The sequence below is a fragment of the Camelus ferus genome, chromosome 35 (genome assembly GCF_009834535.1).
Source record: "Camelus ferus isolate YT-003-E chromosome 35, BCGSAC_Cfer_1.0, whole genome shotgun sequence".
Taxonomy (NCBI): Eukaryota; Metazoa; Chordata; class Mammalia; order Artiodactyla; family Camelidae; genus Camelus; species Camelus ferus.
This window is the reverse complement of record NC_045730.1, coordinates 25979350-25994193: the sequence shown is the minus strand read 5'-3', so window position 1 is coordinate 25994193 and position 14844 is coordinate 25979350. Positions and strand designations below refer to the sequence as shown.

The following is a 14844-nucleotide window of genomic DNA, read 5'->3' as shown; positions in this document are numbered from 1 at the left end:
CTGCTTCCATACAGACGCGGACCCGGAGCCCCTGGCTTCTGCTCATTTTCAGGAGTGGCCCCCGAGAGCCCAGGCGCCCCTCCTTCCACCCTGTCAGGCAAACCTGCTCCTGAGGTGAAGCTGAAACTCGGAGAGCCTCCTCCAGCCCCTCAGCCGCTGTAATTAGCAAGAAGGAAGGACCTGCTTCTGCCCAAATGCAAACCATGTCAGCTTCCTAAATACAAAGCCCACAGATCCTTCACATGCAAACATTTCATTCCTTGACCTGTAGCCAAAAGTCACTCTGATCATGCCTCAGTTACGTCCTTTTTTCTTGCTAATTTCTTCTAGAAAACAGTAGTTTTCTTTAAAATAAGGTTTTTGCATTTCCGATTATTGCCCACAAAGAAAAATGTAGTGATTTTAAAGGAATGATGTTCTATAGAGTTTCCGTTTTTAAAATTAAAACAAATGGTGGGTAAACGCATCATTAAAATATTAAATAATGGAATTAAGTTATGGCATGTCAAAACAGCTTGTTTACCTTACAGCTGACAAAAACCGTAGGAATTTTTACAATAGCGCTTTGTGGAAGGCAGGGGACATAATTATCACTCACAGCCCACCCGCAAATGATATCTTCTTTCCTCTGTTGGAGACTGCGGTTCTAAACTGTAAGAATTTTAAGTCGAATTGTAGATTGTGTTAAAATAAAACGTGATTTTTAAAAAAAAACGCCAGCGACACCTGCATCTGTCATCCCAGCTGCTCTGGTCATTCCTGCTGGCTGATTAGCAAGGTGTTCAGTCGTGACCCACGCCCATTTAAGTGGCCACGTGGCCGTGGGAGAAGTGCTTGGGGTCTGGGGTCGCCCCTCTTGTCCGGCATGTGTAACCCACAGTAACCCTCTGATAACCGACCGGTCTAACCGGAACGGCGCACGCAGAGGAAAGTTCAGCAGTGATCGCTGACGCTGACGGCGCATGTCCAGCCGGCTCTGCCGGAGAGTGCTGGCAACGCTGGTGAAATTGTAGAAAATTGCTTTTTCAGGAGACTTAACAAATAAACAGAGAGAAAATTTCCAGGGTTTAGCAAAAGGACACAGGCAAAGACCACAGGCTGAAATCATGAACGGGCAGCACCAGAGGACGAGGGAGCCGGCAGCCAACACCCAGCCAGGGTTCATTATTCGTCCTGAGCAGCTGTTAGGAAAGTTAATTTTTAAACACTTTGAGGTGATTAAGAACTGGGCAACACTCTAAATGTAAATAAGTCCCGTTTCACTTCCTCGAGCCCGCCTCTGACTGGGGCGGTCACCCGCTCCGTAGCCTGCTGGTCACTTTAAGACCCAGTCTCGTTTGTAATTAACCCTGCCTCCTCAGGAAGCCACCGCTTAGCACGCTCGCTTATAAACAGAAGCACAGGAGGCCTCGCTCTCCACGCCTCGCTGGAGAAAAGCTGGGTTATCACAGAAAGCCACGGTAAGGCCTGAAGCCTTCTTGTGTCGGTGGCAGAGTGCTGACCAGGTATTTGGGGGACGGTGGTGTCATTTCCTTCCACCGGCAAATCTGAAGTCACTTGAGAGACGTCTGAGCAAGTGAGTTTTGGTCTTTTTTCTTGATAACGAGATTTCTGTCCCTTCAACTACGGCTTCTGGGAGGAGCCCCATGAGTTATGCATTTCCCAGTCACCTTCTCTCTCTCCCTGCATATCCACTGTTCAAGTCCCCTGTCTTATCATAACCAGCCAGGTCGCCCCGAAACTTAACTTCCATCATGACTGCTGGGCACCGCCTGCCCCACGGGCCTGGATGGCCCAGTTCATATCGTATGCTCTTCACTGAGAGTCAGTGCGCTGCTGTAAGATTGTGTAACTGCTTTACCCTGGAGACCCTCATAAAAATGAGTGGGCTGACTCATAAAACTGTCCCACTGTGCAGAACTGTCAACAGCTCCCTTAGAGGCAGGACGCATCCAAGGCCACAAAAAGTGGGCGCCCTCGGTGCCAGAGAACAGAGCCAGCCACCGCTCGAGGGCGTGTCCCTCCTTGCCCCGGCGGCCGCGTTTGGCCTGAGAACTGCAGTGCCAATTCTTTTCTCCATGTTTTGCAAGTCGGCAGCGTTTCCTCACTCAGACTTCCCTTCTGTTTCCTCTTCAGCACTGTTTGCAGACACAGGAAAGGGCCAGAAGCTCACATGAGGACAAGGCCCCTGCTGGAGCTCGGTCCTGTTGACCAGCCGTGTGACGGGCTGTCAGCGTCACCGTGTTTACACGGGGGATTAAATAAATAGTCTCTGGGCAGCTGCTGGTTTTACTCTCCACTTTTCAGACTCAGAATGATGTTCCAGAAGAGCGAGCCTCTGACCCAGTATATTGAGCAGAAGCAGCTTGGAGGTGATTCCATTGCCTAGAATGTTTGTAAGCCCTCCACGAGCAGCACTCAGGGATGTACTGAGACAGAGTAAATCTCTTCCTTAGCCAGCCACAAGAACAACCAGCACCTCAACCCAAAATAGCCCCCTTCCACCACCCTCAGGGAAGAGCAGAACCCGAGACACCATCATAGATGCAGATCCAGCAGAGGAGAGTGGCAAGGCCGCGACCTCCTGGCTGAGAGAGCAGGCCCTTCCACTGATGGGTACAGTGTGCGAGACTTGCAGATTAAATGCAAACACACATTTCACCTTTCCTAAAGCAACTGGACCACGGAGGGGTGGTGCAGAGGGGGCCCCTGGGGAGGTGGAGCCTAGAGCTGTGGTTCTCAAAGCTGGGGCCCATTAATGCCTTCTGGGAACGCATCAGAAATGCAGATCCTCAGATTTACGGGTCCGAGCACAGCTCATCTGACATCGAGGTGCTGTATGCCAACCCGGGCTCTGCTGGCCATGGAGCAGTCACATTCCTTAACTCCAACATCCATCCGGAAAACAGGCAGGGATAAGCCATCAGGACTGCTCAGTGAAGGGGTTCGGCCTATTAAACACTTAGTAGAAGGCCCACAGTAAAAAATATTAAATCTTAGCTGTCATTGTTTTCATTCTTTTGAAAGCACTGGGACTAGAACAAAGTATGTGCCCAGTACCGGAGACACGTGGACGAATCCATGAACGACTGACCGGATTACAGATGCTCAGCTCGTGCTGAAAGGAAAGTGCTCATGTGAGTGCAAAAAAGGACCCTTGCTTGCAGAACGCAGATGAGAAAAAAGCACGCACTCTGCTCGGAGAGCTTGCGAACCTCACATGCATTTAACAAGTGGGAAGTGAAGGGAGAAAGAGAGGAAACAGTCACGCAGAGGAAACGGGAAAGGCAGGAACTGGAAGTAGCTGCTTCCTATATTAGTCCATTAGACCGTGGCTCTGAGCGTGCCTCCTCCGAGTGGTCACCCCACAGCCTGAAGTTCCTGACGTCCCGGGCGTACGTCCTCTTCTCCCTCACCAATGTCCCTGCCGTTTAAGGGCCCTTTTTCCCGATGAAGAGGTGCTTTGGGTTCCCCTAGCTCTGCTGCTTGAGGGGGGCTGCTGATCGGGGGATTGAGGAAGGGTTCCGAGAGTACCAGGTATGGGGGGCAAGGTGGGACAGTGGGGCTGCAAAGCAGGAGGCAGAAGACGTCTGTTCACGGGGTCATCACAGCAACACCTGCTCGTGCGGTCATCGGAACAATCGATTCCGGCTTCAGAAAACAGGGCTGCCACAACCACACCAGGTGCAAAATGAGCCCAGGTGAGGAAACGAAAGCTACCAGCTGGGAATCTCTGTGAAAACCAGATAATTGGATAGCTCTGCCGCCCTCACTTTGTGGCAAGACAAACCTGCAGTGACCTGATAGCCTGAGAAAGGATTTCCTGAGGCTTGAGCTCATGACTCAACAACAAACCCCAGCAGAGGCTAAGGGAGATTGTTGTTCAGGCTGACGGTGTGTTTCCTCTGCTGGACACGGCTACCAAATTCTAGAAAGTGTAAGGAAGCAAAGAGGCCGCTGCAGAACGTAGAGGTAGGTCTCCAAGTGAGTTTAGCTGGCCATTTCTTCAGTTTTCTACCCAGAGTGGGTGTACCCCATTCGAGGAACCACCAAAGGCACTTCCTGGCAGTCTGCAGCGAGAGTGACAGGCTTGACCTAAAGCTTCAGCCGACAGAGTTGCCTGCATTCAACAGCGTATCTGCGGCAACGTCTTAGGGCCACGACCGGTCACCACCGTCCCACCTTCCCCAAGCCACTCTGATCGAACTTTCCTCCGGTGGCTGAGGCAGGTATAAAGTACCCTGGAGTCAGTTAGTTGCATGCCTCTGATGCACACAGGTTGCTGTCTGTCCTGGGGGGCGGGTGTCTTACCGAGTGCCTCCCAGCTGCTCACCGCCATTTGCCGGCCTTGATCTGACCCGACAACTCTTCCTGGTGGAAGAGGTTTCTGTTCTCTCTTGTCCAAAAGTCGTTTCTCTCCATCTGGCCCCAGTGAGCAATTTACATCCCTTCACTGTCCCCTTCCCCGCATCCCGGATCATTTTCCCAAGAGAAAGGGAATTCTAGCCGGGAGCTTCCGGAACCCATACTGCTGAGAGATGGCACTGCTAAATGGTTGAGGGGGTCATTTTGTCCCTGGAGCACACAACACTTTTACTAAATGAAAATCCTTTCCCCCACCTGCCTTTTTTCCCCCATAATAGTAATTCTTTATTCATGAGGTCTTTTTATTTCCGTGAAAAACACTGAGGTCATTTTAGGTTTTAATTACAGTAGCATTTACAGTTGTATTGATTTTAACTCTGTAGAAGTAAGCACTGGCCAGACCTTTCCCCACCCGTTTCTACTCTAAAAAATATTAAGGAGGAAAAGATGGTTTAAAATGGTCATGAATTTCAGTTAGTAACAACCGTTAGCTGTAGATTAATTCTCATTTCACCTAAACCTGCCCTGAATTTTACACCCAATTAATTCTCCTATTTTTGTCTACACCCTCTGGCTAAAGGTATTTTCGCAGAAAGTAAACTACGACGGGAAACTCGATGTGGATGCCGGTAGCATAAGAAGCTTGGAATGAACGTGACGTTGCTGTGAAGTAACCGAAGCTGAGAGAACTAGTTTTGCTACTTAACTGAGTAAACTGGGCGACCACCTCATTTCCCCGGCCCCCGACGTCTTCCTCTCCTGTCGTTGTTGTTGAGGTGTGGTTGATCTACAATGTGGTGTGAGTTTCAGGGGCACAGCACAGGGTTCCGACACATCAGTGTGCACAGGTGCACACCCGTGCGCTTCTACAGGCCCTTTCCCCTGGTCTCCTTTCTTCAGTCACCTCGTTCTTATCTCCAGCCCTCTGCTTCCTGGTCCTTACTGTTCTCTATCCAGAATCATTCGGTCTGTTCTACAGGGAAAGTCACCCCCTGCTTCCCCGCAAAAGCTGTCAGACAGGAGAGGAAGTGACAGATTTCTCACCTACTACCAAGAAGGGGAAGGCGCTGAGCACCTACATGAGTCATGAATGTCCGCGTTCCACCTGTAAATTCAGCCGCATGCCTCACCCGTTTGCCTTGATTTCCTCTTCCTCCACGGTCCCCAGGAAGGAGACCATTTACTGCCCTAACATAGGGCTCTGTTACACGGTCACTCCATTTCCCAAGGGTCTTACTTCGACCCTGTCTGGTGGTGAAGGGCCCACGACTGTGCTCAGGCAACGCGGCAATGAATGGGTCGCTTACTGAAGTCTGCTCTCTCCTCCTCGTGGTCTCCGGAGGAGCTGTTACTTGGCATCGCTTCCTGCAGTTGCGCCATTAAGGGGGTGTCACCAGGTCAACCACAAGGACCCTCACCTCCGAGAAAGTGGCATGTTGTCATTACACAACTGGCATTTACAGAAACCATCAACACGGCAAAACAGTGCACGGCTGTGTGCACAGCAAACAAACAGGAGTCAGGAGTCGGGGAGAGGTGGGTCTGAACCTCTGCACCTCTTCCAGCAGCCTGTTTCCTCACCCGGAAGATGGGAAAACAGCAGTATTTCCCTCACAGAGTCACTGCGAGGATGAAGAATGCGCCTTGCACACGGCGCGCTCCCTGGCATCTCGCTTGTGCCTATAGGCAGCTTCCCGGCTTTACAGCTTTACGAGTTAACCCGGCTACCCTGGCAGCGTCGAGATGAGGCAGGTGAGGGAGCGTGACTGTCAGCCCCATTTCACAAAACAGTGAAATCGGATCGGACGGATGAGCTGACGTGCACGTTCACGAAGCAGGTGGCGGAGCCAGCACTGAACCCCGGGGTCCCGGGGCCTCCGAGATGCACACTCATTCTCATAGTGTGTCAGACTGTCTGTTGATAGAAACCTCTTTTATGACTCACATAAAAGGATTCTACTTGGTTCTAGCACCGACCACGTGAAGCAGGCGGGCTAGACCTTGCTTTGCAAGTTGACAAACGAAGGCAGCAGAGCGGCAGGGACCCAGTGGGTGGCCTCTCACCCAGTTCCCCGCCCAGGGAACCAGCCCGAGACTCTGCCCCGAGAAACAAAGTCCTTCTTGAACCAGCGCAGAATCTGGTGTTTCAGTTAGCTACCCCTGCCCTAAAGACCTTCAAAAATTAACTATTTTCCGTCTACAGAAGGCAATTCCAGCAAGTCCCTCCCAGAATTTCTTAAGGGGCCCTTTGTAAGCAAAGGTGGGGAGGACAAGCTGCCTAATAAACGCAGTCTGGAGACGCCACCTGGTCTCGGCTCCGCTTTGCAGACGCTGGAGGTGGAGGCGACGGCGGAGGCGTAGGGAGGGTGCGCACTGGCCCCGGGCCACCTGCGCGGCAGCGCGGGAGGGTCCCCGACGGCCCTTTGCAGACCCAGCCGGGCGGGGCTGACCCCGCCCGGGAGAGGAGACGCTGTGGCGCCGTGGGAGCGCTGGTAATTCTGCAACCAGCAGATGGAAGGGCAGAGAGAGATCACCAGGAACCCTCTCATTGCGAGGTATCTCTAATTTGTGCAATTATGTAAATGCATGATGCAGCCCTCCTGGAACCGTGGGGCTGCCTGACAAGGCCGGCTTGGACGCTGGCTGGTATTTAGTGGAAGGCTGGGGGCCCGGGGGCTGGGGGCTGGGGTCAGAGGAGAGGGCCTTATTCAATTCAAATATTGCATACTTTTGGAATCTTTTATTTCTGCTTCATTTTCTAAATCTTAGACTGAATCAGAATGAGACTTTAGCTGTGTGCTACCATCCAGTTTTACAATAAATTTTATAGGGACTGACAGTCCCTAAATAGAGTTATTTCTATGTGACAAGCAAGATCAAAGAAGGCGAGTGGGTGATTCGACAATAATGGGGAGGGGGCGGACTGCACACCCGCGGTGCGGGTGCTGGGGGAGGGGGAGCTGGTGCCGGACCCGTGGGAACCACACAAGCTCTTGGCCGCTGTGCAGATGAAATAGATCACTTACTCTCATTTCTCAAGTGATTGTGGTAAAATGTCCAATTGAAATTAATGTATAGACTAGTAACGATCTTTGTATTCACTTTGACATAACAGTGACTCGTATTTGAAAATGCCTTGGCTTGAGACTCCTTTTGTTTTGTCTTCCAGAAGCGTCAGAACTGGATTTGATGGTCAAGTAAGGTCTCACCTCTGGTGAAAAGCATCCATCACGTCTGGCTCAGTCACCCGCGGTGCCGCGCCTGCAGCCAGCTCTGCCTTAGACTCCCAGTTATCTGACACCATTCGTTTCCTTTGTTTAAGTCAGTTTGGGGCAAAAGCATCCCTGGACATAATGAGGGAAAGAACGGAACCAAAGAGCATAACAGACAACACGTTTGTCTGAGCCTTAAATAGAAAAACACTGCTGGTGGGAATGCACTTTGGTGCAGCCACTGTGGAAAACAGTGTGGAGATTCCTCAAAAGACTAGGAATAGACTGACCATATGACCCAGGAATCCCACTCCTGGGCATATATCCAGAAGGAATCCTACTTCAGGATGACACCTGCACCTCAATGTTCATAGCCGCACTATTTACAACAGCCAAGACATGGAAACAACCTAAATGTCCATCAACAGATGACTGGATAAAGAAGATGTGGTATGTTTATATGATGGAATAGTATTCAGCCACAAAAACTGACAACATGCTGCCATTGCAGCAACATGGATGTTCCTGGAGAACATCATTCTAAGTGAAGTAAGCCAGAAAGAGAAAGAAAAATACCATATGAGATCGCTCATATGTGGAATCTAAAAAAAAAAAAACATAAATACAAAACAGAAACAGACTCATAGACATACAATACAAACTTGTGGTTGCCAAGGGGGTGGGAAGGGACAGACTGGGATTTCAAAATGTAGAATAGATAAACAATATTATACTGTACAGCACAGGGAAATATATACAAGATCTTATGGTAGCTCACAGAGAAAAAAAAGTGACAATGAATGTATGCATGCTCATGTATAACTGGAAAATATGCTCTACACTGGAAATTGACACAACATTGTAAAATGACTATAACTCAATAAAAAAAAGTTAAATAAATAAATAAAACTGTTCTAAAAAAAAGAAAGAAAGAAAGAAAAAACAAAAGGAAAAAGAGACTGAGAGAGCCAACACCTTAACTCGCACAACTGGTGGTGACAGCAGGGGTGGGGCCGGGGGGCAAATGCTTGGTGCTTGGTCTCCACATGTTTGCACGAGCAGTAAGTATGGATTACCCCACCAGCCAGCCAGGCGAAGACCGAAAGGATGAGTAGAAATCATCACTTGTCTAAACACCCAGATAAACCGTGCCAAGTATGTGGGGACACACACAGGCGGGGAGGGCGATGTGTACTCTGTGAAGGGAAAAAAGCAGATCAAGATATTTTAATAATCATGAACGTATATGCATCTGACCATATAGCTTATCAGGGATTAAACACCCTCCTCTCAGAAAGCGATAAATCAAACTGTCGAAAATTAGCAACCACAGAAGCTCTAACAACATGAAGAGAAACATTAGGTATATGTAGAGACTTACACCATCTAATATAAAAATATAGTTTTGTTCAGGCATACATGTAATATTTACAGAAGTTGAACAGGTACAGACCACATAACAGGCGGAAACACCAATATCTTGGGGCCTGCTTGCTTATCACAATGAAACAGAAGTGAAAACAAGTGACAAAAATGTTAGCTAAAAATAGTCCGTATGTCTGGAGACAAAAACACCACTAAATACATCTGATCTGAAGAAGAAATTATACAAAATTTTAAAATACTAAAAAGCAAACAAGAAAAAGTGCTTCTCAATCTGTATGTAGTAGAACAAATGCAGTGCTCAAGGGAAGTTTATAATTACAAATATATTTGTCAGAAAAGAAGAGAGATAAAAAATAAATCACCAAAGTGTTCTAAGGGTCCATGTAATTGTCGGGCACGTTTGTACAGAAAGCTTTTCCCTGTGGCTTTAATTCAATGCAGGGAGACTTAAGAAGACACACTACCTTCTTAACTTCTCCTTATCGAAGATCTCAGTTTATGTTCTTCTAGGGACTGGCAGGTTCCTGTTCCTGGGAGTATTTATTCTCCATGTTCTATCAAGGCTCGGAGGTATGACTCACTTTGCTGGCACCGCACTGCCGTCCGCAACAAGGCACCGGCTGTAAGATTCAGGACCAGCCCCTCAGCTGCCACGTGCAGGGCTCCGGAGGATTCCTGGCCCCCAAGCAGCCGTGCCAGGAACCTTTGTGAAGCTGCCTTCTTCCCAGGGAGCCCCACACGAGCAAGACCTACACGGACTCGTCAGGCCTTTCTCGTCTCCGGACCCAAATCCGGTCCCCTCATTCTTTTCCAAATACTGATTGGGAAATACTGAGAACCAGCCCAGTAAGCCATCGAATGACCACCTGAGTGAAACTGACACCTGTTTCTGACAATTAAAAAATATTTATTTATATTTTTGCTTTATATTGATAAAACAGAACTAAATGCTCTGAATATATATATATATACACACACATATATATACACATATAAATCAGAGTGAAAGAGAACATTTAGTCCTTTTTTGCTCTAAGTTCTAAGGATACAGGAAAAAACCAAAATGACAATTATCCCCGCCCTGGGACCTTACAGTTTAGTGGGGGAAGATGGGGCAACTAGCAAAATATGTACCACATGGTACCATGGTGCTGCAGAGAAAGGAGAGCCAGTAACAGACGAGGCAGGTGAACGGTGGGAGAGAGATGGGCGGCGATGATGAAGGACAGATCTGGAGCTGCGGTGGACTGCGGTCAGGAAAGAAGGCCGTGTCACCCTTCTCCAGTCAGCCAACACCAGACCCTCTGTCACGGGAGACCCCACTTCCTTCATCCTTGCCCCATCCAAGCCACCACCAACTTCTTTGTAAGTTCATTCATCCCCTGTCTTGTAACCCATTTCTCCTCCCCATCCCCCACATATGTATGTCCCCGTCCTCTCTCCTCCCACCAAGACCCAGCTCACACCTCTCCCCTTCCAGGCAGCCTTCCAGGATGCCTCCCTGGCTTCTGTGCCCCATCTCGTTTACTGTCAGCAATGCTCTTAAAGCCCTTAGCCCTGACTGTGGCCAACTCTTGGCTGTTTAAGTACAAAGGGAAATCGCAGCGATGATGCTTTGGGGATGACACTGTCTCTGTATCACAGAACACGAGCAATAAGGAAACAGTACATTCAGTGTCAACGCTGTGCTGCAAAGACCCGTGACCGGCCTGGCAAAGTGCTCCTGGAGATCCAAGGGGTTTCACCGCGTTGCTTCTGAAGCCCCAGCCTCCTCGTTCCAACAGCGGGAGCGAACAATCCCTGCTTCGTGGTACTGCTGGGAGCACTGAGCAGAGTTCAGTCCTCAGCATGTGCTTGGAACACGGCAAGCCACTTGGTGTTCACAGCCACCATCACGTGAGAGGTGAGGCTTCTCTTCTGCCTCCCCTCCTGATGACCCTCCCCCTCCCCCCGCCACCCCAGTTCAGATTCCCAGAGCCACCTGCCTCCCGCTTCCCTCCCGGCATCAGTTTAAAAAGCAAGCCCACTGGGACTCATTCAGACCTGCCTGGTATCTCGAGGCTCATGTCCATGTGTCGCCTCAGCCAGCATCTGCATCTTACAGCTTCTAATTGTGGGAGAGCTCCCAGGCTCACAGGTAGGTTGGGAGAAAGGTGGGCAGGTAAAGGAGTTTCAGAGCGGAGTTCTCCCTCCTGCTTCCCCACGGTGGACAGTGAGGAGCTCACCCAGCTGCTGCCGTGGACAGCTGCCTTCGTGGTCAAGGACGTTCTCCGGATCTCACATCCAGCCCCTGAGAGCCCTCCCCGCCCCATCCTGTCAGGAGTCCACTGTGTGCAGCCCCCCCACCCCCCGCAGCTAGCCAGGGGGTTCTGGGGACCAAGGAGACAGGCTCCCTCCTGAGGACACCACAGACGACCACAGGAGCGCCTTGTGGGAGGCTCTGTAAACAGCATCCCAGTCTCCTCTGCATGTAAGCTTCTCACCATAAATGAACATCCAGCATCAAATGTCAACCCCATTTTTGGTGTGAATTTGGGTAGCTTGAACCCAGGATTCAGGAGCTGGCAATTCCCAGGGCAGATAACTGCCAAATGCATCTCTGAGTCTGCCAAGTCAGAGCCAGAGCCCAGAGGGAGCGCCAGGGGCTCCAGCAAAGAGCAGCGCGCCCGGCCCTGCCCCCACGTTCTTAGACAGCAGGAAGATGCGGAAATACCTATGACTCCTCACGGGCCTCGTGAGCCCCTCTGAATGCAAGTCCCTTGAGGGAAGGCTGCTTCCGACGGCCCGTGATTCCGTCAGACCTTAGCGCCTCGTACGCAACTCAGGCTTCCTCCCGCTGCTTAAGCAGAAAGATGCAAGAGTGGAGTTCTCCACACTCCACATCCCGTCCGACGGTGTTCGTGGGTGGGCCCCCAAGGGGGGGTGCCGTTTCACGGTGTTCAGCTTCAGTTTAGCTCTGTGTCCTACACGTGATGGCAGGAAACTGCGCAGTGTCACCCCGTGCTGACGGGAGGGAATCCCAGCGCTAACAACAGCCAGAACACAGGCGGGAGAGGTGGGAACTGCCGTGTGGTGTCTTGCTGAAAGGGACAAGACTCGTGAAATGTTTCCACCGCTTATTCAAGATTTTCCTTGTAAATCACTGGCTGGAGGCGCGAGGTTGTAAATCACTTCCAGTGACGCCAGCTGCCACAGACCCTGGGCTGACAAGGCCGAGGCTCCGTGCCAGCAGCTCCACCCTCCGCGGAGCTGCCGCTGGTGGGGCTGATCCCCAGGGAACGCCACTAATAAATAGGTCCCACCTACTTGGGGACCAAAAGAAAATGCTTAGTGAAGAAGAAAACTTGTTTTTTTAGAAAAACCACCTGAGCGGTAGAATTTCTTGCTTTGTTCTGGTGGCTTTAGGGATGGGCTGTAACGAGCGCCAAGCAGCAGGCAGGCTGCCTCATTAGCCTCGCCGGCACCTGCTCGCACACCTGTTCCTGCTCGTTAACCCTTCCCGTCTGATGGCGTTTCCCTATCTTCCGAGGAGGAGGCATTCTCTCCTCTCCTGGGTAATGACTGCGCAGGGTACGCAGCGGAAGACGGTCCCCCTCAGGGTGCACCCAGGAATCAGACAGGGTCCGGCAGTCCAGGCTGCACAGGAGGAGGTGGGCACCTGGTCCACGGGCACCCGGGGCAGAAACCCTTCCCCCAGCACAGTGCTCTCTCCTCACCTTATAAAATACACTCTCATCGCAGGCATGTTTGCAGACAAACAACGTTCCTGTTATTTCATTTTCTCCCTGAACTCCTAACCTGCCGTGACAGTAATCGTGCTTAGCAGAGTGTCCAGATTTACTGGGGTTGGAAGGTTTCAAACGACGGATGCAGCCTAATAAATCCTCACACCAGAGTGATCGGAATGAGACACAGATTCTCAGAGATGCTCACAGCCCCTCTCACGATGCCCGGAGAGGGTACAGGTGCAGTCAGGGTCGTCCCTCGACAGCTTCTCCCAGACCCCTCCCCGCGGTCAGGAGAGACACACGTTCCAGGGCAGCGTCGGGGCAGATGCACTGACCCACGCCTAAACGGTGTGGTTATTTGCTTTTGTTGTATTGTATTGTATTGTACTGTATTTGCTATTAAGCCAGTTACCCAGATTTCATGAGAAAAGTAATTAGATCTTTTTTCACTCTAAGATGCTCCCCAGTTTAACTCAGCAAAGCCAGTTCAAAGCCAGGGAGCAACCTGGAAGACTTGGGGGGAGGGACACTTTGCAGGGCGCTGCTCCCGAGACACACACTGGTCCCGTGACTTTGGTCAGCTCCCTAAACTAAGTTTTCTTTCAAAGCTGAGGTGAGAGCAGGTGCCCTGGTGTCCCCTGGGGCCCCTCTGAGGGTCCCAGGAGACGGGAGCGTGTGGCAGGGCTTTGTAAGTATAAGTTACTCCCCAGGGGAAACGGTTGTTTCTTGGTCCATTTACAACCGGTAAAGATTTGGGATTTTGTAGTAAAGGAGAGGGGCCATGGTAATGCCAGGTTTTTGTGCTAATTTTTCTCAGTCTTAGCTCACCCTGTCTCGGGGTCTACAGGTGGATACAAAGCATCCGGGGTCCTTCGCTGCCACAGTTAAACTTACCTGGACCCACCTGCCTCCGCGTTTCCCTCCTCCTCATGTGGGCAGTCCTAGCTGCTGCGAAGCCCTGGGTGCAGACGGAGGCTACGCCCCGTAAGTTTCCTTAGGAGGACGTCTGAATAGGAAATTGTGTATCATGCTGAAAGAATGAGAAATTGTCCAGTACAGATTTCCCAAATAGGAGGCTTTCTGGCTCTAGAAAGAGTGAGATGGGAGAAGGGCCCCCAGGGGGTCTCTTTTCCTGCACATCTGGACAGAGACCCTCTTCCATCTTATTTGATGAAAAACTCCTTAAGGTCCTAGCAGCTCATGCAAGTCAGTCAGCAAGCTTCTCTTTCTTTCCCCTGCTGTCTGCCTGGTCCAACTCAAGGTCACCTCACCTGGACTATGAAAGAGCCTTATGACCTGCCTGCCTGCCAGCCATGCCCTCAAACTGGTTTTCACAAGAAGAAGACAGCTGTTTATAACATAGCTCTATCTGTGTCATTCCCTAATTAAGACCCACTGATAAGCACTCCCCCCTCCAACCAAATGCAGAGCAAAAATAGATAAAATAGAAAAGCAGAAACTAAAGGTGTTAATGAGGCTCAAAAATCAAGACAAATCTCTCCGTGAACCAGAAACAGAAGAGAAACAGAAGGTACTGGGCTCTGAGCCCATTCTGGAAGGAGGCGGTCTGCATTTTGATTCCCGTGGAGCCAAGAGGATAAAATTACCCGACTCAGGAGTGGGGGTCCCTGCTAGTGTCCGTCACCTGCTCCCACTCCCAGCACCCACTCATACAGGAAACCAAAAGCTTTAGCTAATCGTCCCTGGGGGGCAGGTTTTCAACAGACTTCCAGCCCAGGAAGAAGACAGAAGCGCAGTCTCCCATCAAGTCTGGAGGCAGGTCCCAGCACCCCCAGTCCACGGCGGGACAGAGGCTCAGGGAGCCCCGAGCAGCTGGGCAGAGGCGGCCACAAAGCCAGCGGCCCAGGAGGAGTGAGCACAAAAGGAAACAGAAAAAGAAAAACAAAAGCAAAAGCCTCCTGCTCAAAATAAGCCAGCAAAGCAAAATTCCAAAACAGAGGGAGAAATCTAACACCGAGAAAGACAGCCAAGAAAATCAACAAGCAAAACATGCATGCGCCCCCAAGGAAATCAAGCTTGTTGAACCGTCTGGCAAAATTCTAAAATAGGTATGTTCGGTTGCCCAGCAAGATAAATGAATAGCTTCCATTTTAAAAGACTGAGAAAATTTAAAATAAAAAGATTTGTTTTTA

The 14844-nt window shown here is 50.4% G+C and overlaps 1 long non-coding RNA gene across 3 annotated transcripts; it reads left to right on the top strand.

The window, feature by feature from the left end:
* The first annotated feature begins 1324 nt into the window (after positions 1-1324).
* On the top strand, positions 1325-7894 carry LOC106730652. 3 transcript variants are annotated; one of them, XR_001367102.2, is made up of 5 exons: positions 1325-1576; positions 2137-2372; positions 3028-3701; positions 4946-6920; positions 7535-7894. It is a non-coding gene; the product is annotated as an uncharacterized LOC106730652 (long non-coding RNA). The 3 variants fall into 3 exon arrangements; XR_004317331.1 differs by having other exon boundaries at positions 3028-3972; XR_004317332.1 differs by having other exon boundaries at positions 3028-4229.
* Positions 7895-14844: the final 6950 nt, after the last annotated feature.